We start from the raw sequence: 19,529 nt of genomic DNA, 5'->3' as shown, positions 1-19,529 counted from the left end.
CAATTGCTATGACTTTGAAGGCAAGCATGAGTCAGTACATATACACTGATATGGTACCCGAGCGTCATGTAAAAATACAACTAGAGCAATCAGGACATGCACAGGGACATAGTAAGCATTAAATAAAGGATATTTACAAAAGTATTGAGTGGTAGTGCATGCTTGAAGTTGTAACTTCCTACTCATTGGAAAAAAGTTGATTACGGGGCGCAGTTTGACACACATTTGATCAAAAACCATGGATTTCAGCACCCAAAGAAAAGCCCACAGTTACACAGGACAAACATAGGTACAAGGAAAGCATTAAATAATGGATAAGTATCAACTTATAGTGACTCGATGTAGTAGTGGTACAATATTCTGGGCGCATCGCGCTAGAACCCTATATTTAAGATATCCATATTATATGGATCTAAACTATAGCTAATAGCAATATTAGTATTTTCAGTATTTGGGAGGAACATATGAAGAAAACACCCCTTCGACTCTTTTCAATACATTTCACAACATCCTGTTGTTCAAGCAGTGCATATTCACTGATATGGCATTAGCTTATACAGTAGAGGCAGAATGTGCAAAACACGGCATATTTGCAGATATAGCTCGTGCCCATAAGTAGTCCTCACAATAGTTAGTGTAGGCAACATAAATCCTTGGGAAAGACAAACACTGCATAGTAAAGTATGTAACAGTTAAAAGCATATGCACTGATATGGCAGTTACCGTCGGTAAGCATAATAGCAATGACGTCCTTCCTCATCTCTGGTTGGGAATGAGTTAATCTCCTATGGCTCAACCAAATAAAGCTGTATTCTCTTTTCCCCATTGAGAGACAGGCTCAATAAGTGACTCACTGACTCAACAACAATGACCAAATCCTAACATCAACATATACAGTAGTAAGCAAATCTGTAGTACAATAATAAGCCATGAATTACATACAGATGAAGGGACGGAGGCAGCATCTCCTAAAGACAGGAAAAGCTGTTGCGGTTCATTGGGTGGTAATGTTCAGTGTTATTGCTGGTGCTTTGGCAGGAGAGGAGAGATTCCCTACAGCGGTAGTAGGCTACTGGGGTTGGGGTTGGGGTTGGGGTTAGGACTGGGAATGGAATATTTGGGTTGGGACAAGAACATAGGTTTAGGTTGTTACTGGGACTGTGGCTAGGGTTGAAATGTTCAAGGTGGGACTGGGGCTGACGTTGGAGCTGGGACAGGGGTTAGAGTTGGGGCTGGAACATGGATGGGGTTTGGGGGTTGGGTTTGGGGAAGGACAAGTCTTCTTACGCCCAGATGAAGATGGAGCTCATCAGTGCCACCAGGAGCAGGGAGACAGAGGACAGTACTGCAGGAAAAACACACAAACATACTTCAGTACCAGTGGAGGCTGCTGATGGGAGAATGGCTCATAATAATGTCTGGAACGGAGCTAATGGAATGGCATCAAACCTGGAAACCATGTTTTTTATGTATTTGATACCGCTCCAGGGATTACCATGAGCCCTTTCTCCCCAATTAAGGTGCAACCAACCTCCTGTATTCAGTACACCAACACATATGAAAGCTACTATTTTCAAAGCATTACTGTCAGTAAAATGAGTGAGATCAAAGTGTGTGTGTGTGTACACTGTACCTTTAGCAGAGGAGTTGCACTCCATGTTGGTGAATGAGTCCATGTAGCCCTGTCCCAGCCACTGGTCATAGGTTTTCCTCTCAGCCACTCTGATCATACTGACAGTGGAGTCTTTGAAGATGAGGTCAGAGCCCTGGTACTCAGACGAGTCAAACATCTTGAACTCTGAATGCATGTGACTACTATAGTAGTCATGGAGAGAGATAAGGAGGAGGAAAGTATATCAACTACCACTTAGTTTTATCAGCATGTCGTTAATAATAAACATGTACCGGTAGTTAATTGTTTAATGTTCACTTTTTAAGGTGTGAATAGAAGGGGTAATTTCTTTCTTTCTATGATGTTATGCTACATGTGTACTATCAATCAATCAATCAACCAACCACTGGCCCAGTCAGTCTTACCTGTGCTTTGTCCAGCAGGCCGTAGAGGGCGTAGATGTTGGTGTCGGGCCGTACCATGACGGCGTGGGAGGGGACCCGGGCCAGGTTACAGTGGCCATACTGGGTCACCTCCACCCTGGAGCCCTGGGGGCACAGGAGCTGGAAATCCTTAGACTGCAGGTCAATGGCCCACGACTCACCTGAGTTACCTAGAGAACAGATATACAGTACCAGTCAAAAGTTTGGACACACAAACTCATTCAAGGGTTTTTCTTTATTTTTACTATTTTCTGCATTGTAGAATAATAGTGAAGACATCAACACTATGAAAAAACACATGGAATCATGTAGTAACCAAAAAAGTGTTAAACAAATCAAAATATATTTTCTATTTGAGATTCTTCAAAAAGCCACCCTTGGTTGGTCACAGATACATTAAAGAAAGGTAGGGGCGTGGATCAGAAAACCAGTCAGTATCTGGTGTGACCACCATTTGCCTCATGTAGCACGACACATCTCTTTCGCATAGAGTTGTATCAGGCTGTTGATTGTGGCCTGTGGAATGTGGTCTCACTCCTTTTCAATGGCTGTGCGAAGTTGCTGGATATTGGCAGGAACAGGAACACGTTGTCGTACACGTCGATCAGGAGCATCCCAAACATGCCCAATGGGTGACATGTCTGGTGAGTATTTAGGCCATGGAAGAACTGGGACCTTTTCAGCTTCCACGAATGTTGAACAGATCCTTGTGATATATGGAGCCGTGCATGATCATGCAATATGAGGTGATGGTGGTGGATGAATTGCACGACAATGGGCCTCAGGATCTCTTCACAGTATCTCTGTGCGTTGAAATTGTCATCATAAAAATGAAATTGTGTTTGTTGTCCATAGATTGTCCATAGTTGCCCATACCATAACCACACCGCCACTATGGGACACTCTGTTCACAATGTTGACATCAGCAAACCGCTCTCCCACACGATGCCATACACGTGGCCTGCGGATGTGAGGCCGGTTGGACGTACTGCCAAATTCTCTAAAACGACGTTGGAGGCTGCTTATGGTCGAGAAATGAACATTCAATTCTCTTGCAATAGCTCTGGTGGACATTCCTGCAGTCAGCATGCCAATTGCATGCTTCCTCAAAACATGAGACATCTGTGGCATTGTGTTGTGTGACAAAACTGCACATTTTATTAGAGTGGCTTTTATTTTCCCCAGCACAAGGTGCACCTGTGTAATGATCATGCTGTTTAATCAGCTTCTTGATATGCCACACCTGTCAGGTGGATGGATTATCTTGGCAAAGGAGAAATGCTCACTAACAGGGATGTAAACACATTTGTGCACAACATTTGAGAGAAATAAGCTTTTTGTGCATATGAACAATATCTGGGATCTTTTATTTCAGCCCATGAAACATGAGACCAACACTTTACATGTTGCGCTTATATTTTTGTTCAGTATACAGTTGAAGTCGCAGGTTTACATACACTTAGATTGGAGTCATTAAAACTCGTTTTTCAACCACTCCACAAATGTCTTGTTAACAAACTATAGTTTTGGCAAGTCGGTTAGGACATCTACTTTGTGCATGACATAAGTCATTTTTCCAACAATTGTTTACAGACAGATTATTTCACTGTATCACAATTCCAGTGGGTCAGAAGTTTACATACACTAAGTGTGGGGCGGCAGGTAGCTTAGCGGTTAAGAGCATTGTGCCAGTAACCGAAAGGTCACTGGTTCTAATCCCCGAGCCGACTAGGTGAAAAATCTGTTGATGTGCCCTTGAGCAAGGCACTTAACCCTAATTGCTCCTGTAAGTCGCTCTGGATAAGAGCGTCTGCTAAATGACAAAAAAATAAACAAGTTGACTGTGCCTTTAAACAGCTTGGAAAATTCCAGAAAATGATGTCATGGCTTTATAAGCTTCTGATAGGCTAATTGACGTCAATTGGAGGTGTACCTGTGGATGTATTTCAAGACCTACCTTCAAACTCAGTGCCTCTTTGCTTGACATCATGGGAAAATCAAAAGAAATCAGCCAAGACCTCATAAAAAAAATTTAGACCTCCACAAGTCTGGTTCATCCTTGGGAGCAATTACCAAACAATAGTACACAAGTATAAACACCATGAAGCCACTGCTCCAATACCGCCATAAAAAAGCCAGACTACGGTTTGCAACTGCACATGGGGACAAAGATCGTACTTTTTGGAGAAATGTCCTCTGGTCTGATTAAACAAAAATAGAACTGTTTGGCCATAATGACAATCGTTATGTTTGGAGGAAAAAGGGGGTGCTTGCAAGCCGAAGAACACCATCCCAACCGTGAACCACGGGTGTGGCAGCATCCTGCTGTGGGGGTGCTTTGCTGCAGGAGGGACTGGTGCACTTCACAAAATAGATGGCATCATGACGAAGGAAAATTATGTGGATATATTGAAGCAACATCAAGACATAATTCAGGAAGCTAAAGCTTGGTCGCAAATGGGTCTTCCAAATGGACAATGACCCCAAGCATGCTTCCAAAGTTGTGGCTAAATGGCTTAAGGACAATAAATTCAAGGTATTGGAGTGGCCATCAGAAAGCCCTGACCTCAATCCTATAGAACATTTGTGGGCAGAACTGAAAAAGCGTGTGCGAGCAAGGAGGCCTACAAACCTGACTCAGTTACACCAGCTGTCAGGAGGAATGGGCCAAAACTCACCCAACTTATTGTGGGAAACTTGTGGAAGGCTACCCAAAACGTTTGGCCCAAGTTAAACAATTTAAAGGCAATACTACAAAATACTAATTGAGTGTATGTAAACTTCTGATCCACTGGGAATGTGATGAAAGAAATAAAAGCTGAAATAAATAATTCTCTGTTACGTTCTCCCCTAGGGTGTAGATCGTCTGAGGAGGAGACGTAAATGCCCGTGCCTGCGCACACAATGTAAACTAGATGGATGAGGAAGAAATGTGGGGTGTAATGAACTAAAATAACCAGACACAACAACCTGAACTCAATGTTAGCCCTCAGGGACATTTAGTAAAGTAATTAAACAGAATTATACAACACCCATAAAGAAACAGTAAATAAAACAAAAACCAATCAAACAAACCAGGGAAGGTAAGAGAAGGGAATGTTTGGGATCGGGGTCCAAGTAATGAAAATAAACAAAAGATCCCTTCTCTTCTACACACCTAATCCTTCCTATCACACTCTAACCCTTAACCAGCTTTCCTACCTGTTACCACAAATACAGGGGTGACACCCGCACGGCTAACCTAGAGTGTAAAACAGTGGGTTATCTCTGTGTGAATGTACACCCATGGGCAGAACTACCTTTCCCTTCTCCAGGACCCAGGTAGGGTGGAATACAACAGGATGACAGGCTGGAACACAAACAAAGATAAATTAAAACAACCAATAACCAAATCCTCAGCCAAACAAAAAGTACCCCCTCTTCCTCTCGAGCTCACACGGCAAACAGTTTATACTCTAGTCAATCAGCCACAGCTGCCAGGACTCCGGACCCAAGCCACGCCCACCATCGTCAGCCGCAACTCAGCACACCTGTAATGACCAGAACCCACAAACAGAACAACCACTCTGATCCACACACACCACAAAGGAAGATTGGGAGAAAGAAAAACATTTCACACGTAACACTACTATTATTCAGACATTTCACATTCTTAAAATAAAGTGGTGATCCTAACTGACCTAAGACAGGGAATTTTTATTAAAATTAAATGTCAGGAATTGTGAAAAACTGAGTTTAAATGTATTTGGCTAAGGTGCATGTAAACTTCCAACTTCAACTGTATATATTTTTTCTATTAGTTTTAAGATTTTCATTAGAAATGCAGTTCATTTTCAGTTAGTTTTCAGATCCAGTTTACTAGTTTTTATTATGTTTAAGTTTGATAAAAACATGTTATTTTGTTTGACGTTTTTATATTATTTCGTTTCAGTTCTAGTTTTAGTGTTAGGGCCTCAAAGAAGCCTATATGTGGAAGGTTAGCCATTTATGTGTTTAGTTTTTGTGTTTTTTGGGATGTCAATTTACAGATTCTGCGATAGAAATTTAAAAGTAATTTCTGATTTTGCTGACATAAGCAGTGTTTACCGTAAATGCAGTCTCCGGTAAAGCGGGAACATTTCTGTAAAATTTCAATTACACCGTAAAGCTGAATTTCCGCGATGTGGATCATATGGAGCCCCTACTCAGGGTTTTCTAAAGCTAGCCAGCTTCAGTTAGCTTCACATTCCAGCTCAGGCTTCATTCGTATTACGACGGTGGATATTGCTTGTCCGCCTGCCGCTAAATCTAGCAGGCTTGTAACTGCGTGTGCATGTCACACGTGGCTAGTGGAATGCTGAACTCTTCACTGAGACAATGCTGCAACATCAATCCATGGGAGAGTCAGTGCCACCTTTTCATTTGTGCGAAAATCAAAACGAAAGAAAAGTTATCGTTCAATTTCAGCTGGCTATGATGTGAAATAGGCTTTTAGAAGTGCAGTCTTTATATTATTACGTATCGTTAATAAAAAATAATAAAAATATATGTTTTCTATTGTCACATACACCGGATAGGTGCAGTGAAATGTGTTGTTTTACAGAGTCAGCCACAGTAAAACAAAGTAGAAATGTGTTGTTTTACAGGGCCAGCCTTAGTAGTACGGCACCCCTAGAGCAAATTAGTGTTAAGTGCCTTGCTCAAGGACACAATAGCAGATTTTTCACCTTGTTAGCGCTGGTATTCAAACCAGCAACCTTTCGGTTACTGCTAGGCACCTTTTCCCCCACTCATTTCGAGAAGTCATACAAAAGTTTTATTGTGTGTGAAGTTTCCAATGCATTCTGTCATTACTAAATGTGATAGGTATTTTAACATGACAATTTTTTTACACACAAAACAAATTATTCATAAAATATTTTATCGTCTTTCTCAAAAGAAGGGGATGATGCGAGAAGGAGGAATCTGCTTTCATTGGGCCTCAACTCGTGGCTCAGACACTTCATTTAGTATAAATGGAGTTAGCCATGAGTTAGCCTGTCCCGGAGCAGGTTTGTTCTGTATAAATGTGTTGGTACCTGCCTTAAAGGTGAACCACTTTAGTGGTACCAGTAATCCCTAGTTGAACTCAGAGTTGACCAAAGTTACCTCGCTAACTCCTCAAACCAGGTATGTAGTATAGGGCTCAGGAGCGTAGAAGTGTGAGGCTAAACTTCTCTACTGTTTTGGTCCCGTAGCTACCACGTTGTAGCAGCATGAAGTAGAGGTCTCCACGGGTCCAACAGACCCGAAATTCCGAGATCCGACCGGTGACTTTTGTCTCGGATCTGGGTCCGGTCTGATATTATTGCCACGGGTCTCGGGTATGTGCAATTAACATAGATTTACCAACTGGACCCGATTGGACCTGTCTTCTGTTAACCTCTACGGGATCGGTGTCCCAGACGGTTGAGCTAATGTGCGCCAATGTGATTTGCATGACTGTTGTAATTAAGAGCAAACTTTCCAGGACATAGACATGTCTTATATGGGCAGAAAGCTTAAATTCTTGTTCATATAACTGCACTGTACAATTTACAGAAGCTATTACAATGAAAAAATACCATGCAATTGTTTGAGGAGAGTGCACAACAACAAAAAACTTATCACGGCACCTGAATTGATACATTTACCTCTGAAGGTAAATAATATACTTACATTCAGTAATCTTGCTCTGATTTGTCATCCTGAGAGTTCCAGAGATAAAATGTAGCATAGTTTTGTTTGATAAAATCCATTTTTATATTCAAATGTAGGAATTGGGTTCTACAGTTTGAACCCCTGCTGTCTCTGGCTCCACACCCACCCCGCCCGGCCATCTAGATGTGTGAAAGTTAGTGTATAAGCTAATGATCCATCATGTATGACATTCCTGGGAGTGTGTAAACTTACATTTTGTGTTACCATATCATTTTTGTATGTTCTCTATAGTTATGTACTTGAAAATGTGTCAATTGACCAATTCGGCACATTTGGGCAGACCTGATACAAGATAGTCCAGTATTGCAATGCTTCACTGGATCAATCTGAAACTTTGCACACACACTTCTGCTTTCTAGTGGCCAAAATCTAAATTGCGCCTAAACTGCAATAGTATATTGTGGCCTTTCTCTTGCATTTCAAAGATAATGGAACAAAAAAATAAATAGAAATCACATGTTTTTTTGTTTGTATTTTGTTATCTTATCTAACCCTAACCCTAACCCTTAACCAACAGTGCATTTATTTTTTTATAAAAAAGTAAAATAGAACAACAACAAAAAAGTGTTGAGAAAAAAAGAGCAGAAGTAAAATAAAATAACAGTAGGGAGGCTATATATACAGGGGGGTACCGGTGCAGAGTCAATGTGCGGGGGCACCGGCTAGTTGAGGTAGTTGAAGTAATATGTACATGTGGGTAGAGTTAAAGTGACTATGCATAAATAATGAACAGAGTAGCAGCAGCGTAAAAAGATGGGGTGGGGGGGGGGCTGTGCAAATAGTCTGGGTAGCCATGATTAGCTGTTCAGGAGTCTTATGGCTTGGGGGTAGAAGCTGTTGAGAAGTCTTTTGGACCTAGACTTGGCACTCCGGTACCGCTTGCCGTGCGGTAGCAGAGAGAACTGTAATTGCTGCAAAAGGTGGCTCTACAAAGTATTGACTTTGGGGGGGGGAATAATTATGCATGCTCAAGTTTTCAGTTTTTTTGTCTTATTTCTTGTTTGTTTCACAAGAAAAAATATTTTGCATCTTCAAAGTGGTAGACATGCTGTGTAAATCAAATGATACAAACCCCCCAAAAATCCATTTGAATTCCAGGTTGTAAGGCAACAAAATAGGAAAAATGCCAAGGGGGGTGAATACTTTCGCAAGCCACTGTACATGCCGACATTAACTTTGCACAAATTATGTGATCAAAGGCCATGAAGTTTTAACTGCAGTCGACTGCAAGTTTCTGTAGTTGCTCCTCACCGACTTCATCCTGCAGCCATCGCCTGCATTATTAGGGTGTTTTTGTTTGACGGAAACGTGACCAAAGACATGATTGAAACAGAAACCAATTTACTGTGATTTATGTGTACAGTGGATGTATGCAAATAAATGTGATATTTTAGTCTCTCTCACACTGATTGATTGTACAATGTGTACACACATAATATTATATTATGATTTCAGTTTGTGAGTATGTGATATGGGGGTTAGATACATGTTTATTTCAACATTATAAAGAAAACCTTTTATAAACAATGGGAACACTGTCATATTGATCTGAGCCTTGCTTTTTGAAAACAACAATAGTGTCTGACTTTTGGCTGTCGCAGATGCAACCCAGCCTGACTTTACTCCTTGACTTTCGTCTACAGTCGGTTGCTTTAGCTTTACCACTCAAACGCACCCAATATCTGCGGTGCTGCTCGTGGCAACAACATTTCACTGAGTCTACCTTTAAATTATAAATTAAATCTCAATGTGACCCGCCAAATTCAGAAGCTTGAAAACCCCATTAGAAAAAAAGCTTGAAAACCCCCATCAGACATTATTCATGATGGTTTTCATTTTAGTGTAGTTAGTTTTGGAGTCAAAGATAATAGTTTCAGTATAGTTTTAGTTTTTCAAACGGATTTGTTAATGATTTATTTCAGTTTACTAAATCGTTTTTTTCATGATTAGTTTTCGTTTTAGTTTCAGTTTTAGTTTATTATAATAACTCTGACACACACACACACACACACACACACACACACACACACACACACACACACACACACACACACACACACACTTACCATCAGTGTTCTGGAAGACAGTGGTGTGTTTGATGAAGGCTACCTCTCCATCTCCCTTGGCCAAACACCTGATTCAAATGAACAAACATTGTATGAAAGTCAATGACGCTATCTATCCCTAGTATGTTCCCTATCCAACATTGCACCAAACCAGAGCCAATAAACATGTACATAGTTTGGCATACACTCATTGAATATAACACTGTAATTGGTGTTATAACTGCAATGGAATTGTCTTGGCACATTTTGGTGCCTGTTATACAACTCTAAATCTCTATGTCTAAATCTATGTCTGAGCCAAACTCTTTAAGTGTACCATTAAGTTGTGAGATGTACTGTACCTGAAAGCTCCATCATATCCGTCAAACAGGTCCTTGCCTTTCTCACACTTGTTCTGCCCGCTGCTGTCCCCAACACATAGGCCACACAGGTTGTCAGGGAAACCAGGCAGATTGGCACCAGGGACACAGCTGTTCTTAAAGAAAACTCCAGCGGCTGAGGTGGACAGAAGGAGACAGAGAGGGTCAGACAGACAGTAGGAAAGTAAGATGAACACACATGCTTCCATGCACACACACATGCACACACACACACACAGACACACACACCCTGGTTTATGACCTACCCTGTGGTATCTGGCACTGTGCGGGTCTGAAGAGGCCTTTCTCTATGAGCAGGCCTATGGGGATGTTCCAGCCGGCGGTACGGCCATAGCCAGTGTGACAGGAGCTCAGCCCCCTCAGGTCCTCCAGCTTGGTGATATCGCGGTTGGACTTCTTCACTACCGCCACGGCATAGTAAATACTGCCATCACTGTCCCCTATGAGAGAGAGGAGGAGCAGGAGAAGAAGGAAGAGGTAGGAGGAGGAGGGGAAAGAGGAAAAGAGGAAGAGGGTTTATTGTGTGTTTAGTTATTGTCCCAAAAGGCAATTTGATTTGCAGCAAATCATCACATGATCAAACCCCATGTGTGGAAGGAACTTAAAGGCCCAGTTCCTGCGTTGGTGTGTTTTTTCCAGCGGTGAGCAGCAGAAGTGTGTTTTATATCATATTGTACAACAGTTGATGAAACTAATAGTGTAAAAGTGTGAAAAATGTTGATCAGTATTATTTCCTAATAATTGCTGGTTGAAAATACAGTCTACACAGGACCTTCTAATCAGCAGGTTTGCAAGGGGCGGGAGTTTCGACTTTCCATAGTGACATCACCTTGCGGTAAATTGGTTAATAGACCAATAACAAAGACAGTTCCAAACCTCTCTGCCAATAACAGCTAGTTTTCAGTTTTCCCCTCCCCACTCAGACCACTCCCAGACAGTCCTAGCAAAATTCTTGCTTGAGAAAGTTTTTTTGCTAAAAAGCTGTTTTTGCACATTTTAATGGAAAACTATTACAGTGAGGTACTTAAATGTTACCCAGAAATAATTTGATATTGATATAAAAAATGCTGCATTGAGCCTTTAAAGGGGCAATCAGCCGTTGCTACATCCATTTTTGGACCTATAACTGAATGATATATACCCATTGATTCTTGAAGAATATAACTTATAAATGCCTTAGTTCAACTGTCGTACCCCATCAGAACCCAAAATATAAGCTTGTTTTACTCCAATGTTTGTAAACAAAGAAAATACAAACAAACACTATACAGCCTCAAAACATGGTTAAACTATCATGTTGATATCATGGATGGTCAGTCCTTGCATCCATAGCTCTGTCTATGAATTTGAGAGTGATAACATTTCTCCAGCCCCACCCCTCAGCTTTTTACCGAACCAGGGGTGGGGAGGCTGCTTTGTTATTGTTTCTACTGCTGACTGCTGTTTTAAGCAAAACGTAGTATTGAGGACATGTCCGTTTCTGCTTGGTTGAATTGGTGGTAGAGGGGTCCTACCTGTGTAGCTCTCCCCAGCAACAGGCACCAGCCCATAGGTCTTCCCTGCTGTGTAGATGTAACCTCCATCCAGGGTAATGGCATCTCCTTCTTTATTCTACAAACACACACAAGGGAAGGATATCAGAGATATAAGTTTCCTACACCCTAGTCTCTTTCAACAGCCCATGTAGAAAGAGCCCTGTGAGTCTACCAAACTTGGGTTCACATAGTATTTGTTTTCTTTCTAATACTTTGAGAGTCTGAAGTGACAGATGGGTTGGGTTTGTACTTTTGGAACTATTCCACATACATAAGAGTTCAATTCATTAGTTATCTCATCAGATAAAAAAACACTGTTTTCACATGAAGAGGCTGGTATGGTGTTGGAGATAATGAATATGTGGTTAAAAAGTGTTGAAGTGTCCCTTTAAATAAAAGTAAAACGTAAATGTAGTGTCTGTTTTACCTGGAATTTCTTCATGCAGTTTTCCACTGACGATCCCATCACACACTGGATACTGGGAAGCAGAGACTTGGCACTGAAGGCCTCGGACATGTCTGCACACTTCTGCTGCTCACCGCTGGACAACACACACCAACGCAGGAACTGGGGCATCTTTGCACACACACACACAGAAAGGACCATAGTCCGTTTAATACAAACAAACATGCACAGTGAGAAAGAAAGAGAGTGAGAGAGAGAGAGAGAGAGAGAGAGAGAGAGAGAGAGATGGAGGCAGAGAGGGTGGCAGAGAGAGAGAGATAAAGAGAGAGAGAGGGAGGTCAGAGGTCGTCTCACCCTTTGGGATGCAGTCCATGATTTTGAGAGTGCTGTGGTAGATGGGGCCCAACCACACCTTAGGATCATCAGATTCCACCGCCAGGAACTTTGTGGACGAATCACTGAACAGCAAATTATCGCCGAATTCGCCCGGCTGAAAGATGGGGAAACCTGACTTCTTCTGATAAAAAAAACACAACCAGTATTAAACCAGGGTTATCTAGACAACAAGACCAGGGTACCTCTGACTACGTCTCAAGAGTGTCTTTGCCATAGCGAGAAACAGCCAGACCATACTATATATAACACACAACACAGAACAAAAAATAAATCTGACAAAAAATAGAAATGTAATGAAGAATACCCACCAGTCCCTTGGTCAGCATGTCGTAGACCGCTGTGCCACTGATGTCAGATTTGACCACGATGCCCCTGGCTGGCACCCTGACCAGGTGGCACCGGTGGTGTTCTCTCACTGGGGCCCTGGTCCCGTCTCTACACAGCAGCTCGTAGTCCGAACACAGCAGGAAAAAACAGACACAGGGTTATACAGTTATACACCAACAGGGGGCAAAGGAGGTGGAGGGCAGAGGGAAGGAGGGTTTGGGAGGATAGAGAAGAGCTCAGCCTACCGTCTGTGTTCTCCGCCACTGTGGTGTGCTTCACGAAGGCCACATCCCCTGCATCTTCAGCCAAGCATCTGTCTCAGAGAGAGAGAGAGAGACACAGAGAGAGAAAGAGACAAAGGGAGAAAGAAAGACAGAGAGAGATAGACAGAGAGAGCACAGTATAGTGGTTAACACATAGAAATCATATTCTGTGGGTTAACCGCTGAGAGTATAGTCGTAAAGGCTGCACAGTATCAGCATGAGAGGGTTACTTTACCTGAAGGCACCGTTGTAAGCGTAGTATCTCTCATTTTCAGTCTTGTCACATATGAACTGTCCAGCTCCGTTGCCTTTACACAGCTGGCAAAGGGAGAGCGGGTCCCCCTGTGACCCAGGGATACAGCTGGCATTGAAGAAATCTGCCACCCCTTGGAGGAAACACACCACACACAGTTTAGTGTTTTGGTTTCCAGAACACCTACAGTGTAGAGTGTGAGTGTGTGTGTGTGTTTTTGTGCGTTCTACCCTGTGGGATGTCACAGCCCTTGGAGACATCTTGCCCTGGTCAATGGGGTATCCCAGAGGCATGTTCCAGCCGGCGGTACGGCCCTTCCCTGTGTGACACGTCTTCCTGCCTTTCAGCATATTGATGTTAATGCTCGGGTTTGTCTTCTTCACCACGGCAACCGCATAGTAGGTGGTGCCCTCTCCTGTTGAGGTCAGGGGTCAGTGTTAGGGTGATTGTGATTTGCTAGTGTCACGCCCTGGCTCTGGGGACTCTTCAATGTTGAGCCAGGGTGTGGATTTTCATTGTTTAGTTTTCTATGTTTTGGTTCTAGATCGTGTTGATCTATGTTGGCCAGGGTGGTTCCCAATCAGAGACAGCTGTAGCTCGTTGTCTCTGATTGGGGACCATACTTAGGCAGCCTGTTGGCACCAGTTAGGTTGTGGGATCTTGATCCGTATAGGTTTGTGTTGTGTTAACCTCAGGACTTCACGTATCGTTCGTTTTGTTGTTTTGTTCGTGTGTTGTGTACTTAATAAAAATGTACGCTTATCACGCTGCGCCTTGGTCCGTCTCCTCCATTAACGATCGTGACAGAAGATCCCACCCCCAGAGGACCAAGCAGCGTGCCCAGGAGGAGAAGTTGGCGATGTCCCAGGTGGGCGAATGGTGGTCATGGGAGGACATATTCGCGGGCAGAGGGCCATGGGCAAAAGTAAATGCCCAAGTAGGAGAGGAGAAACGGCGCCAACCGTGCCGACGACGGACACGCGAGAGGCAACCCCAATAAAAAATGTTGGGGGGGGGCACACGCCGTGGACGACGGGGCTGCTGGAGGCAGCTACAGGGCGAATCTGCAGACTAGGAAAGGAGGCCACCAGGTTACGGGGGCCATTGGTCATGAGGGAGAAGGAGAGTGTAGAGGCACGACGAGAGGTACTGGTTAGGCAGCAGAGGGAGCGGAGGTTTATAAGGAAACCCAGTCCCGCTCCTCGCACCAAGCAAGTGGTGTGTGTCACCAGTCCGGTCCGGCCCGTTCCTGATCCCCGCACAAGGCCAGTGGTGTGTGTTCCCAGTACGGTCCGGCCTGTTCCTGCTCCCCGCACCAAGCCTGTGGTGCGCGTCGCTAGCCCGGTCCGGCCTGTTCCTGCTCCCCGCACCAAGCCAGTGGTGCGCGTCGCCGGCCCGGTCTGGCTTGTTCCTGCTCCCCGCACCAAGCCTGTGGTGCGCGTCGCCGGCCCGGTCCGGCCTGTTCCTGCTCCCCGCACCAAGCCAGTGGTGCGCGTCGTCAGCCCGGTCCGGCCCGTTCCTGCTCCCCGCACCAAGCCAGTGGTGCGCGTCGCCAGCCCGGTCCGGCCCGTTCCTGCTCCCCGCACCAAGCCAGTGGTGCGCGTCGCCAGCCCAGTCCGGCCTGTTCCTGCTCCCCGCACCAAGCCAGTGGTGCGCGTCGCCAGCCCGGTCCGGCCTGTTCCTGCTCCCCGCACCAAGCCAGTGGTGCGCGTCGTCAGCCCGGTCCGGCCCGTTCCTGCTCCCCGCACCAAGCCAGTGGTGCGCGTCGTCTGTCCGGCACGGCCCTTGCCTGTTCCACCGGTGTTCAGTCCAGCTCCGGCCAGCGGGGCCAGACCAGACCAGGGGCGCAACGGGGGGGTAGAGAGAGAGTGGTGGTCACACCCGGAGCCGGATCCGCCGCCGAGGCGGAATGCCCATCCGGCCCCTACCCTGTTGTGTTGGTGTGGCGCGGTCGCAGTCCGCGCCTTTGGGGGGGGGGGGGGTACTGTCACGCCCTGGCTCTGGGGACTCTTAAATGTTGAGCCAGGGTGTGGATTTTCATTGTTTAGTTTTCTATGTTTTGGTTCTAGATCGTGTTGATTTATGTTGGCCAGGGTGGTTCCCAATCAGAGACAGCTGTAGCTCGTTGTCTCTGATTGGGGACCATACTTAGGCAGCCTGTTGGCACCAGTTAGGTTGTGGGATCTTGATCCGTATAGGTTTGTGTTGTGTTAACCTCAGGACTTCACGTATCGTTCGTTTTGTTGTTTTGTTCGTGTGTTGTGTACTTAATAAAAATGTACGCTTATCACGCTGCGCCTTGGTCCGTCTCCTCCATTAACGATCGTGACAGCTAGGGAATAAGTTGACGTTGTCAGGGATATGACCTTGTCCCCTTTAATAGGATTTGACTCATCATTTCAAATAATTATCAACCAATTTAGTCTTATGCATGCCAGCTTACAGGATGAGGGGTGAAGTACTCTGAGTTAAATGGGTCTCTCGCTCCACAATCTATGTTATTGTAAGTGCATTTCAGGTGCATTAAATAAGTTACTTGAATCTCTAGTAAATCATCAACTTACATACAGTTGAAGTCGGAAGTTTACATACACATAGGTTGGAGTCATTAAAACTCGTTTTTCAACCACTCCACAAATGTCTTGTTAACAAACTATAGTTTTGGCAAGTCGGTTAGGACATCTAATTTGTGCATGACACAAGTAATTTTTCCAACAATTGTTTACAGACAGATTATTTCACTTATAATTCACTGTTTCACAATTCCAGTGGGTCAGAAGTTTACATACAGTAAGTTGACTGTGCCTTTAAACAGCTTGGAAAATTCCAGAAAATGATGTTATGGCTTTATAGGCTTCTGATAGGCTAATTGACATAATTTGAGTCAATTAGATGTGTACCTGTGGATGTATTTCAAGGCCTACCTTCAAACTCAGTGCCTCTTTGCTTGACATCATGGGAAAATCAAAAGAAATCAGCCAAGACCTCAGAAAAAAAAGGTAGACCTCCACAAGTCTGGTTCATCCTTGGGAGCAATTTCCAAACCACGAACGTACCACGTTCATCTGTACAAACAATAGTACGCAAGTATAAACACCATGGGACCACGCAGCCGCCATACCGCTCAGGAAGGAGACTCGTTCTGTATCCTAGAGATGAACGTACTTTGGTGCGAAAAGTGCAAATCAATCCCAGAACAACAGCAAAGGACCTTGTGAAGATGCTGGAGGAAACCGGTACAAAAGTATCTATATCCACAGTAAAACGAGTCCTATATCGACATAACCTGAAAGGCCGCTCAGCAAGGAAGAAGCCACTGCTCCAAAACCGCCAAAAAAAAGCCAGACTACGGTTTGCAACTGCACATGGGGACAAAGATTGTACTTTATGGAGAAATGTCCTCTGCTCTAATGAAACAAAAATAGAACTGTTTGGCCAAAATGACCATCGTTATGTTTGGAGGAAAAAGGGGGTTCTTTGCAAGCCGAAGAACACAATCCCAACCATGAAGCACGGGGGTGGCAGCATCATTCTGTGGGGGTGCTTTGCTGCAGGAGGGAATGGTGCACTTCACAAAATAGATGGTATCATGAGGAAGGAAAATTAGGTGGATATATTGAAGCAACATCTCAAGACATCAGTCAGGAAGTTAAAGCTTGGTCGTAAATGGGTCTTCCAAATGGACAAAGACCCCAAGCATACTTCCAAAGTTGTGGCAAAATGGCTCAAGGACAATAAAGTCAAGGTATTGGAGTGGCCATCAGAAAGCCCTGACCTCAATCCTATAGAAAAGTTGTGGGCAGAACTGAACAAGTGTGTGCGAGCAAGGAAGCCTAAAAACCTGACTCAGTTACACCAGCTCTGTCAGGAGGAATGGGTCACAATTCACCCAAATTATTGTGGGAAGCTTGTGGAAGTCTACCTGAAACGTTTGACCCAAATTAAACAATTCAAAGGAAATGCTATCAAATGCTAATTGAGTGTATGTAAACTTCTGACTCACTGCAAACGTGATGAAAGAAATAAAAGCTGAAATAAATAATTTTCTCTACTATTATTCTGACATTTCACATTCTTAAAATAAAGTGGTGATCCTATCTGACCTAAGACAGGGAATTTTTACTAGGATTAAATGTCAGGAATTGTGAAAAACTGAGTTTAAATGTATTTGGCTAAAGTGTATGTAAACTTCCGACTTCATCTGTATGAACCAGTGAACAGATTTACTTGATATGCCTTCCTCTTTCTGTGTGAAGTTGATGGGTGGCTATTTGAAGAATCTCAAATCTCAAATATATTTTGATTTGTTTAACACTTTTTTGGTTACTACATGATTCCATATGTGTTATTTCACAGTTTTGATGTCTTCACTATTATTCTACAATGTGAAAAAATAGTAACAATAAATAAAAACACTTGAATGCGTAGGTGTGTCTAAACTTTTGACTGGTAGTGTATATGTTAAAAATCTTTTGAAAATAATGTAAACCAAACCTTTATTCAAATGTATCCTGGTCAGCTATTAGGCCTACTGTTTTATAATACAAAAGGAATGAATATGAAAGAACATGGGCTGATTAAGATATTTCATTTATTATAAAGGGCCTACATTGGTCCTATACTAATATATTGAGGAAACTCACCAGTTTGAAGGCCTAATATTAGAGAGGCGACAAGTATCCACATTGCCATGGTGTCAGCCAGGTGTGAGAATGCCAGGTCCTGTAGTATTATTTCTAACTGCCTAACCTCTGATAGCAGCTCCAAAGTTCAAGTTCTATGTCGAGCTTTCCGCATAATGCCTATGAGTATTTTACAACAGAATTGTATGAGAATCACAAGACATTCTATCGAGGTTTTTCACGGAGACTCCTCAGGAAGTTTCTCATACCTGGGATGACATGTTCCTACAGCTGGTGTCTGGCAAGGCCGAGCACAAAGAGGCCATTGACGAGGAAGACCCCACCTCTGCTGGCCCTGCTCTGTGTTTTTCCATCGTCCACACTTCAAGGACGTGGGGGTTGGACATAGTAACTGTAGTAACTTCTTCTGCCTGACGCAGTCAATGACAAATAAAATTTCTGGAATCTTGTTGCACTTTTTCAAATGTAGAAATATTGTGAAAACTACTAATAAAAGTGCATCGTCCTAAATAACTAATTTCCAATGCTACTGTCTTTCTTATTTCTTCTCTTGTTTATTTAATTACCAGTGTTTCAGTACAACCAAATAAAAATTTTCACAAAAGTAATTCCTGACTAGGATAAAAGGAGATAAATTAAATGTGAAGCTCAAGCTCATATTCCATTAACTGATGTGGACATCTTCATATTTAGTTTTGTGCGTGCCCTGCATCAGTAAAACCTTATCAGCAATCTAAACAGATTTGCCTGGTTGCATTTCCGTTCTCTCTCCTAAACTCAATCAGGATCAGAGTGAATTCAAGCAGGGTCTCTGGCTTTACAGCATTTCAGCCACAGCAATTTGGCCAGGTGTTCACATCACAATATGATGTAATAGTTTTGTAATAGCTTTCTTCCCCCATTACAACATGTATAAATATATGAAGCATTATGATGTAAGAGTTGTTAATCTCTCTAAAATCTAAAACACAGGTTTTCTAGAATAAAACTAAACCATTGTAACCTCAGAATTTAGTGGCAACTTTTGTTTTGCCACTTGTATCCATAAGACAAGCCTAAATTAGTTCAGGAGTAAAATTTGGCTTAACAATTCACATAAAAAGTTACATGGACTCACTTTTTGTGAAATAATAGTGGTTAACATGATTTTTAAATGACTAACCCAACATCTGTAAGGTCCCTCAGTCAAGTATTTCATTTCAAGCACAGATTAAACTACAAAGACCTGGGAGCTTTTCATAAAGAAGGGCAGTGATTGGTAGATAGGTAACAATAACAAATCAGACATTGAACATCTCTTTAAGCATGGTGTAGTTATGTATTAAACCACCCAGTCGTCCTTCTGAACTGAGCTGCAGGACAGGAATGAAACTGTTGGGGGATGTTACCATGAGGCCATTGCTGATTTTAAACAGCTACAGAGTGAAATGGCTGTGATGGGAGAGAACAGAGGATGGATCAACAATATTATAGTGACTCCACAATAA

The 19,529-nt window shown here is 43.2% G+C and overlaps 1 pseudogene across 1 annotated transcript; it reads right to left on the bottom strand.

The window, feature by feature from the left end:
* Window positions 1-1,137: 1,137 nt before the first annotated feature.
* On the bottom strand, window positions 1,138-18,091 carry LOC311148668 (melanotransferrin-like; annotated as a pseudogene). The gene is made up of 13 exons: window positions 18,043-18,091; window positions 13,630-13,814; window positions 13,382-13,532; window positions 12,865-13,196; window positions 12,515-12,677; window positions 12,182-12,331; window positions 11,734-11,830; window positions 10,465-10,659; window positions 10,181-10,334; window positions 9,840-9,907; window positions 2,038-2,225; window positions 1,634-1,826; window positions 1,138-1,345 (listed from the first exon to the last, which is right to left on the bottom strand). The product of its transcript is annotated as a melanotransferrin-like (transcript).
* Between the last annotated feature and the right edge of the window lie 1,438 nt (window positions 18,092-19,529).

Source organism: Coregonus lavaretus, assembly GCF_964263955.1.
Source record: "Coregonus lavaretus genome assembly, chromosome: 21".
Lineage (NCBI taxonomy): Eukaryota > Metazoa > Chordata > Actinopteri > Salmoniformes > Salmonidae > Coregonus > Coregonus lavaretus.
The sequence above is the reverse complement of the archived record's forward strand: the minus strand, read 5'-3'. Positions and strand labels throughout refer to the sequence as shown.